We start from the raw sequence: 16,788 nt of genomic DNA, 5'->3' as shown, positions 1-16,788 counted from the left end.
TTTTTTTAACCGATTAAGTAATTATCCACACTGCAACGCTTGTAGTTTTTTTCATGGGAGTTGTACCTTTTTCTGTTCTCACAAAGTTATTGTTGGTTTTGTTAAAATCCCAAAGGTTTATAGTGAGTGCTGTAGTGGATGCTGATTTGTCTTAGATTATGGAAAGAACCATACACCAGGAGCATGCTTAATTTCAGAAAGACTGATGAAAGAAATGCTGAACGGGGGTTTGCAAAGATTTACAGTAGATGGTGGAACAGAAGCTAGCCTGGATGTGACATCATGACTTTGGTTTTCTGTTTCGTCTCAGGAGACTTCATGAGTAATAGATGGTTACTACTAGCCTTGTAGTCACACCAGAAAATAGCCTAGCTACTTTTGTTGTGTTATGTGTTTGTAGAAGTTCATTAACAAGTGAAGAAGATACAAACAAAGATTGTAGTGCCCCTTTTAAATTAGCTGTATTGTTAATGTAATTGGATATTAAATTTTAATTAAATGTAACTGCCAGCTCTCTTGCCAGTGGTCTGTTGACACTGGTTTAGTTATTTTCACCAAGTCAGAGAAATCGTGGCCATAGTAAATTCAACAGATCGGTGACATGGAATTTTCTGCTCGAAGGCGAGTATTTCCCGTTCGGCTATTTTGAAATTACAGCCTGAATGATATGACAGTGTCGGTTCTGAGAGGGGGAAACTCTTGCTCTCTTTATCATCGGGCCATTTCTGTCTTCAGCTACACTTTGAGCACATGGCTACATCCACTAAGTGTGAAAAGCATCTTTGGATATATATAGTTATATACTATGTAGCTGTACAAGGCATGTTGATGGAGTGGAAACAACCAAAAAATAATTTACAACATCATAAAATGCACAACTTCTGTCAAAATTTGAACACTGTTAAGTCACCATTACAATAAATAGAAAATATAAAACAATAATTGGAAATTAATGAATTTTAGAAGTGAAAATGCAATGAATTAATTACTATCATTTCCATCATAGCAGTGGTGAATGACACTGACTGAAGCGGATCCGATTTTTAATTAAAGACCTATATCTGCCCCATATATCAGTCAAGTGTACCACCTGCCTGCTGCTGCATCCCCTACCTCTTCTTTTTCCATCTCTTCTTCAACAAGTCAGACCCACCCTCTACACTCATACTACCCTCAGTTTTCTAATCTCTAAATTCCTTTACATCATTTCCCATCTCTCCTTCTCTTATCATGGCATCCCTCCTCTGTCCTCTTCCTCTAATTCATCTCTCTCTAATCCTTCCCTCCTTCAGTCTCTCTCATCTTTCTGTCATTACTCCTTCCCTGTCTTTGAGCCACATACCAGTCCTCTTGTACCGTCGAGCCTTTGAAATATAGATTAGGCTTCATTACCCACCTGCCTCTCTCTCAATTACCTGTCTTTTTTTTCTAAATAAACAACCCCTACCTTTCTTCCTCTTATTCTACCTCCATCATCCACTTTCATCCATCTCATGCTCTTTATCTGCCTATCAATCCATCGACCTTGTTTGTCTGCTTCTTCATTATTCCTCCACATTGTTGTCCTACCGAACCAAGGAGGGCCACATGAAGCAAGAGGTCCCTCTCCGCCGCCACCACCAATACTTCATTCGTCTGTCTCTTTATCGATCGTCCACATGGTGACAGCGTAGCTGTGAATCCAGGACATCCTTGAGAAGAGGGGATGCCTTTTCAGAAGAGGGGAGAGGCGAAAAAACCTGAGAATTTTTCAGAGCAGGAGAGACAGATAGAGAAAGAGAGGAGCAGAGGAGCACAAGAAGATGGTACATAGGATAAGGAGAAGAGGAGATGATGAATTAAAAAGAGAGGCTAAAATGAAGGAAATACAAAATGATAAGTGAGAATAGAGATTGAGACGGTAATTGATCATATTATAAGTTTTTACTACTCAAATAACATCAAAATGTAACAGTCAAAAGAATATTAAATACTGTGGAACTCAGACATTCATAAACATAAAGATGCATTATACATTAAAGCAAATACTAACCTAGTACAGAGATTAAGCACATGTATGTTTAGGCTATCTTAGAATGAAGGCTGGAAAGGGGGAACAGCTTGCCTAGCTCTCTCAGAAGCAAAAAAGGTTAAAGTGACATTCCAATCTGAGCTAGCAAGGTAATCGCCAATACATCCAAGGGTCAGATGGATTTTGATCATGGAATGTTATGATAGATAGATATGATTATGATCGAATCTCCCATAAATCTTAAAAACAAGTTAACAGATATACAGTCACGACCTTATTAAAAGATTCTAAATGAGTTTTGGATAATGTGTTAGCAGAAGATTGCTTATTTACAAATCTAGCAATTTTATTTCTCTAGATGGTAGTAAGTCCAAAATTCACTCTCATTTTAGCTCTGGCTTGGTCTCCCAACTCCTGAGAAAAATATCTGTCTTTAGCTGCTCTGTGTAGATTTACGTAGACGCTTACATGTATCTTTGCTACATGCACACCTAGCTCAGTTGCTAATTCTGTCTGCCATTTGGTGCGATAGAGTACATTTCAGTAATTTTTTTTTTTTTTTCTAGAAACGGCTGCAAACAAATGTTGAGTACAGTAGCTCAAGGCTGGAACATTCTTCTCTGCCTGCATGCAAGTAAGTGTGCACACTTCCAGAGTTCTGATTCGAATAATAGATGTCACATGATGCATTGCTGAGATATGGGAAGTATGCTCATTACCCCCATGTATGTATTAAGGGTAAATACTGCTAAAACATCACTGGGCGCATGTGCCAAAAAAGCATCTGCCATGTTTCTGCAGCGTTCCTCATGCTACTGCGTTTCTGGGCCCATAGAGCAAGTTCATATCCAGCCGAGCCAGTTAGGAGCGTGCACATCCAAAACTTCCACTGGCTGATCCAGCTGACATCCTGCGTGCTGCACACATGAATGAGATAAAATGATTTAATCGTACAGCTCTTCTAGGCCTTTCAGATGTTTCTGGACTGAGGGCATCAAATACTGATAATAATAAGAGTCATAACAGGGGTTTGAAAAATGTATTCACCATTTTACAGCCGCTCTTTCTACAATGATTGTTTATGGGTAAAGAATTTTTTTGGGCGTGTGTTACATGGTGAGTGCTGAAGCTACAATACTCAGCGCGGCCACTATGCCAAACTCACTTCACAGACCAGCCGCATTGCAGGGGGCTTGATTACCACCTCTGCTATGCCCCTCCACACCCTTGTCTATGATCCACATAGAGTTTTATTCACGTCTTCCCTTAAGAAAAGTGTACGGCTAGAATTATGTTTTTCCAAAGATACATGTTATGCATAACCATAGGTTGAAGAGGCTCACAAAAAAGTCTTCATGCAGACCTTCCAAATCTCAACAATGCATCGCTTAGACTTGTGCATTAAGGTCATTGATTGGTTTATTCAGTTTGAATCAGGAGGAAGGTTTGAAATGGAAAAGAAAAACAGAAAATCGTTAAGTATCAGAAGTATCGGAAAAGTCTGAGAAAACACCTCAGCAATTTTTGCTGCACATGTGAATTCCTGAGTAAGACTGAACAAAATGAACTGAAGTAGGGTTAAAAAGCTCTGTAGTGCTCATTTTTGGTGGTTGTTTTCTGTAATATAAACATTTTGAGCAGCATTTCACATGACATTGTCATTTGATTTAATGTAATACAGGAAATGTGATTAATACAGGTTTGACTGAAGTTGAATAATAAAGATTATGAATTCTCAAGAATTTTATTCCATAAATTACCTAAATTACATGACATTTTCAACCCAGATAAACAGTCAGATTTACTGTTCTGTCAGGGCTAGTAATGTGGCATGTGGTATTTTTTAACTTTTTCAGTTTCTACTTCCAGGGAATGAGGATGGCTTCTGTTGGCAGGCTAAAAGCAGAAGAAGGTGAGAAGAGCCAAGTTAAGGAAAGTAAAGGAATAAAGGAGAGATTTAAGTGCAGGGAGAGAGACAATGATGAGGGAGAAGTAGACAAGGAGAGGGAGGAACTGGAAAAAGGAAAAGACAGCTATTCAAGACATGAGGAAGTGGGAGGACACACACACACACACACACACACACACACACACACACACAGACACACACTATCTCAGCACTCTTGTACAAAGCTCCTGCTCTCCCAAGAGGTAGACAGAGAGTGTGTGAGTGTGTGTGTTGGCCCAAATCCCAGGTATAGTGGGAGGGATTTGTGTATTTCTCTTCCTCTTAATGTCAAGATGCCATCTCACTCTTTGTTTGGAAGCATGATCTGCATATGTGTGAGTGTGTGTAAGAGATCCTGGCTGTTTTATTTTTTTTGAGACAGTATCTATGTGGATTTCTGTGTGGGGTGTGAATTTGTATGAGTGATTACGTGTATATACTGTATAAAAAAATGTTAGTGGTTGCTCTATACTTACTGAGTTTCTCATATAGCTGCTCTATATTCCTTTGCATGACACTTTTATTAGCGTAAAAGTTTAATGTTTCCAATGTGGCTATACCCTGAAAACACGCATACTGTTGACTTTGAATTCTGTTGTTTTGCTTTTTAACTCTTTTTTTTTTTTTCAATTGACTGTACATGTAAAGAAGTACAATATTTCCATGACTTTCAGTGTATATCTTGTATTAACCACAGGACTGAACTTTCATGTTTTCCCCAGTATCTAATCCAGTATTTCTGGCCAATTTGGGTAAATACTGTTGCCAAAAGTTAAATGTGGATCTGATACTTAGCATCTTACCTATTGTTATGTCTAATATGTCATGTCAAGGATTATATTGTTTATTGTAGTTACCTCTGACAAAATTCAATTCAATTTTCAATTTAACTCATTTTATTTATACATTTAATTTTACCGACCGTACATCTGTTAGTGATAATGCAAAAGTGATGATAATGATGATGATGATTAGTAAGCGTCCAAAATCTCATTTTACTGCATTATTAACTATATTCTTAAGTAAAGTATTGAGTGTCCATTACATAGGGGGTAGTGAATGGAAGTTGTTTCAGACACAGCCTAGTTTCTATTGACTTCAAATGTATATAAATTCGACGTAACCTAGCAACCCTTACAAACCTGTCAAAATCTAACAGGGCAAAACTTCGGACAGTCACAAACTAAAACAATGATGGCTTATTGTTAATATCATCTACTTGTGTCATTCTCATTGTCATTCCTGAACTAAATATTATTTCTCCTTGTCTTAGTGACTGGAACACTGACACAGCTACAACAATCAATATTTATCATGCACTTTCATTAGTGGATCACAAATGATTGGGGGAAAGACTGAGAACAAAAAAGAAAGAAGACAAGACATCTGGTAAATCATTTAGCAGACAAGAACAGGTGGCTCTCTCATACCCCGACGTCATCCATACTTTTACAGGGTAAAATATTTATTGGGCTGCTACAAAATGAGGCTCTCATAATTTGGTTTCCGCGCATGGTGGCACTCAAGCTCATTAAAAGTAAATATTACGCACCATATGCTTTCATTTTTACTGACTAATGTCCTACAAACTAATGTCCTATTACCAAGGCAAAGGGAAGAGGAGATGAAAGGGGAGGGTTGGTTTTGTCAAGACAAAGAAATGGAGAACATAAGTAAGGGGGTAAAGCAGAGAAAAAAAATAGCAGATTTGGTAACCTATCATCTTGCAAGGTTAAAGATTATGGCAGTGAAAGGATGTGATTCCAGACTGTGCCTCTTTAAGCGTGACAGCTCATTCTTTACCTTGGTAACAGCACTTGATATAACTCCACTCAAGGTTCGCTTACTCATTTGTTCTGGGACTTCTTACTGTATCATGTGCTCTTCATTAGTAAATGATGTTTGCTCAAGTAAGTATACCTTGAGTGGATACTGCTGTGTCAACATGTATCATTAGCTAAGAATAATGAACAGTGGCGGTTGGCATTTTCAACAGCAATTTCAACACATACGATCATACAGAAGGTGCACCAAGCTGTTGTAGCGTCTATCAGGTCCCTGATCCATTCAACCACTGAATGATCTGCGGTGGAACTGCAGTGATCTGGCCTAGGAGAGATGGAGTGCCATCAACAAGAGGCTGTAACAATGAGAAAACTTTTGTCTAACTCAATACTCAGAAATAGGTTTCATCACTGTGTTTGTGTCAGTCTATGGATAGTTGTAGTATAGCTAGCTAAATTGTTATTTTTGTAACTAAACTGCTAAAGTGCATAAGTCGTTCATCTCCTGGCATATTGGTAGTTATCAAACAACTTAAAGCGCATTACTACCACTGTGCTGACTGGAGTGGGGTCCAAGTATATTTGCATGTCGACAAGAAAACGAAAAAAACTATGACAGATCGTTGGGTCAGTTCAATTTTATTAATATAGTGACAAATCATAACATCCATTATCTCAAGGCACTTTACAGAGTAAGGTCAGTATCTTACAATGTGTTGGGTGGCTGTCTGACTCGACCGATTGGGTTGAGAGGAGAGAAATGGGGGGGCTGACTGTTTGTTATAATTATAATAATAACAATGATACGTATAGGTGTAATGATGCTATTAAAAACAAAAGATGCAATGATAGCAGAACCAAATAATAATGATAATAATAATGAAATTAATTATGATGAGTGTTGAGTAGTAGTGGCAGATCCAGATCCTGCAGCTCCAAAGTGAGGACAGAAAGGAAAAGAACAAACTACAGGAGAGAGAAGACACAAAGCTAATGACATGGAATTGTGTGATATAAATGCATGCGGGGAGAAAGAGAGAGAGAGAGAGAAGAAGTGCTCAGTGCTTCAGGGAGGTTCCCCCCAGCAGCCTCGGCCTATAGCAGCATAACTAAGGGATGGTTCAGGGCTCATCTCAGCCAGCCCTAACTATAAGCTTTGTCAAAGAGGAAAGTTTTAAGCCTAATCTTAAATGTAGAGAAGGTGTCTGCCTCCTGATCCCAAACTGGGAGCTGGTTCCACAGGAGAGGAGCCAGATAGCTGAAGGCTCTGCCTCCCATTCTACTCTGGAAACTCTAGGAACCACAAGTAAGTCTGCATTTTGAGAACAAAGTGTTCTATGGGGATAATAGGGTACTATGAAGTCTTTAAGATGTGATGGAGCTTGGTCATTAAGGGCTTTGTATTTTTTTACAGGAGCCAGTGCAGAGACGCTAATATGGGAGAAGTATGATCTCTTTTTGAAGTTCCTGTCAGTAGTCACGCTGCAGCATTCTGGATCAACTGAAGGCTTTCCACGGTTATTAGGACATCCTGATAGTAAGGATCTACAGTAGTCCAGTTTAGAGGTAACAAATGCATTGACTAGTTTTGAGGCATCCTTTTGAGACAGGGTGTTTCTAATTCTAATTCTAATTGTAATAGTGTTCATTAGGCAGAATATAATATTGAATGAAGTGAAAGAAGGCTGTCCCACAGACTCGTTATATGTGTGAGGCAAAGGACATGTCTGGGTCAAAAATTACTCCAAGGTTCCTTACACTATGACTGGAGGCCAAGGTAATGCCTTCCAAAGTAAGTACATGATTAGATAATGTTTTCTGAGGTTATTAGGACAAACCACAATAAATTCAGTTTTGTTTGAATACAGAAGTAAAAAATTATAGGTCCTTCAGGCTTTTATGTCTTTAAGATATGCCTGAAGTTTGACTACCTGATTAATTTCATCTGGCTTCATAGATGAACATAACTGGGTGTCATCTGAATAGCAGTGGAAATTTTTGTGGTGCTCTCTGCTAATATTGCCTAAAAGTAGCATATATAGGGTGAAAAGACACGGTACCTGGGGAACTCCATGACTACCTTTTGTGTGCAGGAAGAGTCATTTTCAAGTCGCAATCTGGAAAATTTCAGTCCTGGTTGATGTGGCGACAACTGTAGTTACTGGTGATAACAGCAAAGGCTGTTTAATACTTAATAATTCTGGCGGCAGCACAACAAACTATAGTTGTTTTAATAAAGAAGTCAGGCACACAGGATGAGATTGGGACCAGCAGAGCAGAGTGAAAGGAGTTGGTTACCTGGCTGAGAAGTTGGAGGTTTGCAGCCTGTTTTGTACGCATTTTTGCTGAACAATAGCAGTAAGTGCTAAGCTCACGGACAAACACATTGCATTTTCCATCTCTGTTTCATAATGAAAGTGAATTTGTTTTTCACCAGTTAAATGCTTATAATGTGAAGCTAACGCAGTAGGGGATGTTCGATTTGCATTAGCAGTAACTTAATACAACATTTTCCCAGGAATTCTGCCTGCAAATATATAAATATTTCAGTACTTCCATCAGTGGGCCATAGGTCCAATCACTACTGTGTTACCTCCTTTGGCGATAGATAGTGCTTTGACAGACATTTTATTAATTGAAAATCTTGCCACTTTAACATGAGCCAACTGGAATTTATCCGATAAATATGACTTAAAACAGCCTAGTGCAGTTCCTTCAATCCCAATGACCTGTTCCAGCCTCCACCTAATAATATCTTGTGATCGACGTTGTCAAATTTATCACTAAGATCTAGCAGGACGAGTGTAGAAGCAAGTCCATTGTCTGAAGCCATGAGGGGATCTTATGAAGATGTACTATGACGTGTTCTAAATTCTTAGTGAAAATCTTCAAACATACCATTCCTATGCAAATAATCACATAATTGTTTGGCAACAGCTTTTTCAAAGATTTTAGAAATAAATGGGAGGTTGTATATACATGGTGTAGTTGGCTTAATCATCTGTATCAAGAGTAGGCTTTTTAAGTAGAGTTTTAATTACTGCAACTTTAAAGCCTGTGGTAAATGGCCTGTTGATAAAGATAAATTGATCAGATCTAACCTGGAAGTGTTAATTAAGTTGGAGTAGGGTCTAAAAGACAGGTTGATGGTTTAGATGAAGAAACTGTTGAGATATGTATATATATATATATATATATATATATATTGATGTATGAACACCTGTTATCATATGACCGGTGTTCCACACCTAGGCCACATAGGTATTCCTGAGCCAGATGCATTCACTGCTGAAAACCATTAGATATTGATGACAGCTTAAAAAAAGGAAATTAATGGACCTTTGAATTGTGATTTTGTGGAAAGAGATCCTAAGAAAGATACTGAGAGAGAGAGAGAGAGAGAGAGAGAGAGAGAGAATGAGAGCAAGATTGGAAATGACAGAGGTCCAGTAAAGCTGTGTGAAAGCAGCTGAGCAGAAATCAAATGTGTCCACTCTTTTAAATCTAAAAGGCATTTGGACCTGAGGCGCCGGACTTAAGTGAATATGTGAACTAATTGACCCACTTTACATTTGAAGCAGGCACTGTACATCCTAATTAATATAGTGATACTGCTCTGCTGAACTTCTTAGCCAGTGGACAATGGGCGATTAATGGCTGTAAAGGTGCCAAAAGGAAGTACTACTATGTAGAAATTACTTATCTTCACTGGTATGTCATTTGTGGAAAATGGACACTCCAATTGTCACACTCCCTAAATAAATCTTTACAAGGCTGGATAAGCTTCAGAACAAAAATGACAATGACATTCTGTGCTCTAAGATTTTCACACTTATGACTGCAATTTAATTGTCTCCAGACTGTCTGCAATGGAGCAACTAAGACCAATCTAAAATGCCTTTTAAGAGGCAATGTGGACAGAGATGAGTAGTATTATGAGGAAAAAGAGGTCACCAAGTGAACAAATTAGTTTATGACTCACAGCCAAGTCAGTTTTTTGTTCATTCCAAGTATTTAAAGTAGTGATAAACTCCAGATTACCGGCGTATTAATTGCACCAGCTGTTTTACTACCTGATAAATCATACTACAGATTATTGGTGTCAATTTTAGTGGTTATGAGCATTAAACAACACAGAAAAATAGTTTGATTACTGGAACAGCTTCATTCATCAAGCTGACGTTTCCTCATTTAAGTGCAAAGTTAACTTTTTTGCAGCAGAAAATATTCTAAAAGATTCAAAATTGTGTGCTTTAGCAGCTCATAACACAATGTAAGAACTGTAAAATTACTCTTATAGTATTCTCTGTGTACACTGTACATTTTGAGGAAGTAATTGATACAGCTGTGACAGGCCCTAGTTTGTATTATTTCCAACTTAGACTACTAAGTAATATATGCTTTACTGTCAGTGATGTATTGAGTTATACTGGAAGACTTAAAACCCTTTCCATTCCCTAAATGTGTCATTATACAGAACCTTGGCTATGTTGGTTAGAAGGCCAATCAAAGATTTTACAATGTAGTGAAGCCAGTTTTGCAGAGACTCGCAAGCACTGCAGAAACATCACTTCAGTCAATGACACTTGTATCTAGGAATTTATCATTTAGATGATAGTTGTACAAATTTGGGGGAAAGGCTATCTATCTATGTATCTATCTGTCCATCAGCTGTACCTAGTATGTCAGTCAACACTGTATGTCAGTGACCATATAAATGGGTTTCCTTGCTTTCTAGCATATTTGTGTCAGCTATGTAAAAGAGGAATATACTTATTTGCATCATATTTTAGTTTACTCATCATTGTGTGGTATCATGGAGCTGAATTGTAAAGAGAATTTTGTATTTGGAGCTGGCTCATCATCAGTGGAAGACATCAATAAGTCATCCTTCACTGGCTAAGAATCTCATCTGACTCATAGCTATATATTAATTATGGTAATCTGTGTCTGTATGGAATATTTCTACCGTGAGAGGCATGCCGAGGCTTTGTGAGTGGAAAATCCACCAGAATGTACATGCCATTTGTCTGATCTTAGTTAATTAATATTCAATGGCAATAGAAAAACCATATCATAAGTTAGAAAATCTACAGAAGTGACTCTTTAATCTATGACAAGATGAAGGACTTATTTTCATTACATTATGGACATGCTCTGCCATTAAATAAAGAAAAAAAAAACTGTTAAATTATGTTCCATCTGCCTCCTCTACAGTGAAAGATATTATATTCCACCCCATCCATTTAGAGTTTCTCACTGAGTCATCCACTGAATACCACTTGGTGAATCTGTGCTATGTAGGAGGTATGAAGTGATTAATGGCTGAAAATAATATATTTTGTGTTCACTACGATGAGGGCAAACAAGTAACAAAAGTTTGTGCACAGCGCACAATGAACATGACAAAGGTAACTGAAAAACAACAGGTTTTGATTTGCTCCAGACAAACCTCTTTTTTGGAAGTGGGAATTCTTATCTAATGCAGTCTATTCTCCCACACTCTCAAGATGTTTTCCACTGTAGTGACAGACGTAACCTGTATTTTTACTTAGTTTTTTAGTATTAGTTATTAAAGGGACAATCCAAAAAAAATACAAATAAGGATAAGTTTACTTGTCACAAGGAGTAACTTGGAGTTGAGCGTCGAATTGAGGATGCTTCCCAAAAACATTATAAGGCTTTGGTTTTTGCATCATCATATTGCCTCTGTAAGACAATGATAAACAGGACGAGACAGAAATAAAGCAAAGTCTTCAATCTGGTTCAGGCAGTCAACTTGAGTCTGCCATTACACTCATATGGCATATAAGCACTCGCTGCTGTCATTCACAGCAGTGAGTGACAGCATAGGTTTCCAGTGTGTGCATTTTAAACTGAGTCTAAATTCTCCTGGGGGTAAGTTGCTAATGTCACTCCACAATAAGCTCTGCACAGCATGGTGGAGTGGGGAGTGACAAGGTCAGAAGCTACACACTGATTATCAACACTGAACACATTCTACTTTCCCATAATAACCCACTGCAAAAGAGACAGCTGACTGAAATGCTGTTGACAGATGGTATTTGTGTGTCTAATATGACCATAATTTTCAAAGGGGAAACTATATTTAACCTAAAAAAAAACAAAATCTACAAGGCAAAGTGTAAGCTTACATGTTGTGCTAAATTGTTCTTGTGAAGTGGCATTAGGAGACAAAGTCACAGGCTCATTTTCATCAGGCTTTGTCAAGCAAATAACTTCCCAAAGAGCATGCCGAAATGCAGTACATACTGTATACTGTATGGACATACACATTACTTAGGTAGCTGCTGTCTGCGTACTATATATCAGTCTTAGCATTAGGTCAGGCAGAGCACTGAAGTAGTGCTTGCATCACCAGATTGGCATCATCTGTTGCATTCATGCTTCACAATCACTGGCTCCTTCTCCAGCTGACGACTCATGTCCAATTATATTGCAGCTGTACAGCAGAGCCATTAAAACATGACATCATCAGTGCCATTTTGCTGCAGCAACTCTCTCCACCACCCAAACCATCTCCCATAATGTGTGCTTTATTTTTGGTATTTTTGACGTAACTACAGCTTAAAGAGGCTATATGTAAGTTTTCTTAGCTTGGAACGTGTTTTTTTGCAAGTAGCGGTTGGTGGTGGTCCTAACTTGCCAAGAGCTTCAGCCATCATTGCATTTTCAAGACAAGAGGTTAGAATACGCCCTCTGGGAAGCACTACTTCTTCATCCTCTATTGCTGGACTGAGAGCAGACTGGACGCTACAGTGACACATTATCTGAAAAGCACAAGACGTGGCGGCCGGGCCAGGGGCTAGCAGGTTAGCATGCTAAATTCAGAAGAAGAAATAGACTGGAAATAGAAGCAAAATGAGATGGAATATTGGCATTGCTTTCCACCGCTGGAGAAAGCTATTGGCGAGTAAAGGAATGAAGTTTGATGCTGAACTTGCAATATTTCTTTGAGACTTGTAAGTAAACAGCTATCAACGCTAACATTGGCTATTTAGATATAGCAAAAACGTACATACAGCCTCTTTAATGTTCATATGTGTTCATAACGGGGCATTACTTCTCACAGCAGAATCATTGTCCCTGCTTGGATTCTATGAGAGCTCAAAGAGCCAGATCTAACAGTATGACATTTTGCTATAATTGGTCAGTTCCTTGATATAACTGTCTGTGATCGTATGGAAAATCTAAATACACTCAAACCAAACCAATTAGGATGTTGCTGAACAACATAGTGTAATACAGCTGTCAGGTTCAAACAACCTAAAACAGACATAAACACAATAAGGAGGCAGGACACAGAGTGGTGAGGTTATATACTTGCAAGGAGAACGGACAGAGAGTGCTCAGTTACAGTCTCCAACCCGCTCTGAGTTTCTCAGCCGTCTACCTCGCTCTTTTATTTCCATAGGGTGGTTCTTTGTCACATAATCATATGTCGGCATAGTTGCACTATCTCATCTTAGAAGCAGGGTGCCTCCTGCTTGTCTCAGAGACGGAACTATCTGTCTCGTCTTGATTTGGGGAGTAGCTGCTTCGCAGCTGCAGATACTCCCGTGCGCATAGCCTTCAAGAGTGCAGATAACAACAGCTAATGAGCAAAGCATGGGATAACTTATGTACATTTTTCTAACAACAGCCTCTGTAACACAAACTCTGAGCTACACCTGAAGTTGGCTGAGTCTGAGCATACCCCTGCCACACATCTTGCACTTGAAAGGGGAACATTTAACAGCAGTTAGATCAAACTGCTAAGGTTCATATGTCCAGTGCATTCTGGGGTTATTCTGTACACCTTACCAGAAGCCAGTGTTCCCCAAATATAATGTTTAGTGTAGTATAATGTTTTTTTGGAGTGGAGTGCCATGTTTGATTTAGATGATATGTGTTTGAGTTATTTGACTGGGTCTTTGAAAAAATGATTTCAGTCCAAGTAACAACTTCAAAGGTAAGAAACCTGCTTTACCTATTATTTCTAAACTTTGGTTTTGGAATAACTGACATGTTGTGTTGGAAAAAAAAAAAACTGAACTAAGCATCTTTTACTGACACCAGGAAGCTGCAACATCCAACCTGTCCTCAGCTGGTCACTATTATTGAGCTGCTACCCTTAATCAGGCAAGTTAAATGGTGAAGCAGGAGAAATATAGTCCCGTATTGTATTGTATTTGATTTACTGGAGGTGAAGTTAATTTATATTTCCAGACACTTGAACGTTACTCTCAAGTGAGAGCAGTTCTCGCAAGAAAAGATAAATCAGTTTTTCAACAGTTCACGGCAGACTGCAAAGAATCCTAGTGGAGCAGATACAAAGCTTTGACTATTAAGAAAGGATTAAATTATGTCTCAAAAAATCATGTAAACATTATTAAAGAGGAAACAATAATTCTGGTGAGATGATTTTACATAATACAATGGAGTCTGTGATTTAAATAGTTGTTTAATGTGACAGTATCCTTGTTCTGTGTCACTCTAAGAAAACTTTTGAGAGTCTATTAAAAGTGAAAGGAGTAAGTATCTTTCCCTCTACACTGACTGTTGTTTCTTGACTGCTGTTTGATTTTCTGGAGCTGCAGTTTAAATTTATCATGTCCAACCCTTGAAATATTGCCCAAAATCAGAGCCAGTGTTTGAAAGATAAAAGAAAAGGTGCCCTGGACAGGTCAGGAAGCCATGCCAACAGCATGATATCCCCAAAACATGACAAAAGCTTCGGTGCAAATGACTACTCATTGAGTTGATGTGTACCCTGGTACATCTCTTCTTGATTGTGTCCGGATTTACTGGAGCTGCACTCTGTTCAGACACTTAAACATCCAGCAAAAGCAGAGTCACTGCTTGTATTGAAAGTCTTTATTCCAATTTGGGTAAAACTTACTAAAGCAGGACAAATACTTGTGCAATACATTGAAAGAGTAACAGTTTTAGAGTCATTTTTAATCTTTGTGGCTCATTGTCCAGCAACTTGCTTGATATAAGTAGTTTTTTCCTCTATCCTCTACCACAAAGTACAATGCTGATCTCATGTTACAATCTCCTACTGTCTGATGCACAAGAGCAGAGAGAAGTCAAACATTCAAAACTCAAGGACAGAGATGGGTTAGAGGGATTGTACAAAATACTGTATCTAAAGTACAAGTGAAAGATGACATCACAAGAGTTATAAAGAACGTCAGATTGGGTTGTATTGTTTTTGGCACACGTCGTAGTAAAAGTCAAAAAAGATAAAATCACAAAATCCCGTTTGTAGTGCCCCAGGAGGGATGTGCTCCAATGTCTGTATGTTAAAGATGACAATGCAGATGTTGGGCCTATAGCCATTGTACCATTCAAATTTATATAGCAGTGACCTGAAGAATAAATGCTATGGAAATACAGTCTGAGACTGTAATATCAGCCACAACCTTGTCTGGTTAACCAAGTCCCAAATTTGCCATGACAACCCTTTCTCCTACAAAATACATTTATATACTATTGATTTGCTTTGCAAAATACGTTTTGGGTTGCATGTCATTTCTAGATTGCATTCACTGGCAATGTTCATTCCAATGTTTATTCCAATCCAGGAAGATTGACATTTTACACAGATGTAGGGAAGTGGCTGGGGTGGATGGTTGGGAATACAAAATACGGGATTTGGACACAGGAGATCAGGGTTTACATTCTGCACCCCTTGTGTTGATAATGTGTAAGCTATTAAGGGATTTGGGGAAAGGCTTTGGTTAAAAATTAACAAAGTCAAAGCTTCTTTCACTGTAAGTCTGTGTTGACTTTTTAACTATTTAACCAAGACCAGTCTTTCTCCATCCTTTACCTATTGCTTTGAGTTGCCGAAACATTACCATGAAAATGTTAGTCATGCTTTTGCCGGCAAAAACACATGTTGTAGGGAAAACAAATGAAATATGTTGTGAGTGAATGTTTTGAAGATACAATATGTTAAGTATGAACATTTGAACTGGTACGTTGAATATTAAAATTCCTTGTTATATATAAACTTAATCCAGCTTGGTTTTCCACAAAAGATGTTTGCTTATTCTGATTAGTTGTATGTTATGTTAGGTGTCATGTACCTTGGTATTCCATCATTCACTTTCAGTCTGTGGATTTTGTTGAATTTGTCCTCATACATTTGGATTGAAAATGCACAACAGATATACCTTCAGGTCACTGATATCCTTGCTTTTCACCCAGATGTAGACAACAGATGTAAAGCCGGTGTCATTGTTCACATACTTGCTTGCATATCTTCCTTGTGAACTTCCAGTTTTTGCACAACATAAACAGCAACTATGGCAACACTAAAGGAGGTTACACCATTGTTGATGTTGAGATCACTGCAGAGGAAAATGCAGCAGTGCTATTGTACATCGCTTTTTGAGTTTCTCTTCCAAACTTTCTGACATTGTTGTGGTGATCCAAAAGTGCTGCTGATCTTACTTTTGGATCTGGCCCCACCATTCATGTGCTGAGCTACATATCCGTAGCGTTAATTTTTGAGGACTGCCAAGTTCTGCCAGGACATGTGAGGTAGCCATCATGCAAACATATTGTTAAAACATATTGGGGTCTGGACCACAGACAATGAGGAAATAAAGCCAATGTCAATAAAACACAAGGGTTAAACAACAAATACTATAGGTTGTTTGTCATTGCCCTCCCAAACCACTGATTTGCATATTTTTTAATCTGGCACCCCGGTCAGTCACATAAACACTGTTTATCAGTGCGTTACAAAAAGTTTTGTTTTCTGATCTGACATCACTTTGGTTAAGATTTTGTAAGGTTTTGGCAGAGATAATATTTGATTAGATTTTGTAAATATAGAAAGACTACTTGGACTTAGAAAAGATTGTGGTCTAATGTTCAGTGCCTTTGCAGGAAGTAATGTTTTCTTCATGTGGCCTGGCAGAAAGTGAGGATGTGAAGATTGGAGTGGTTAATGGGAGCACATTTGAAGTTAATGTTGGCGACTGCTGTTTAGTAATAATCTAACAGTTAAAGTTCCTTTTATTGACCAC

This window comes from Xiphias gladius, chromosome 23, assembly GCF_016859285.1.
Source record: "Xiphias gladius isolate SHS-SW01 ecotype Sanya breed wild chromosome 23, ASM1685928v1, whole genome shotgun sequence".
NCBI classification, from domain to species: Eukaryota; Metazoa; Chordata; class Actinopteri; order Istiophoriformes; family Xiphiidae; genus Xiphias; species Xiphias gladius.
This window is presented reverse-complemented; position numbering follows the sequence as displayed.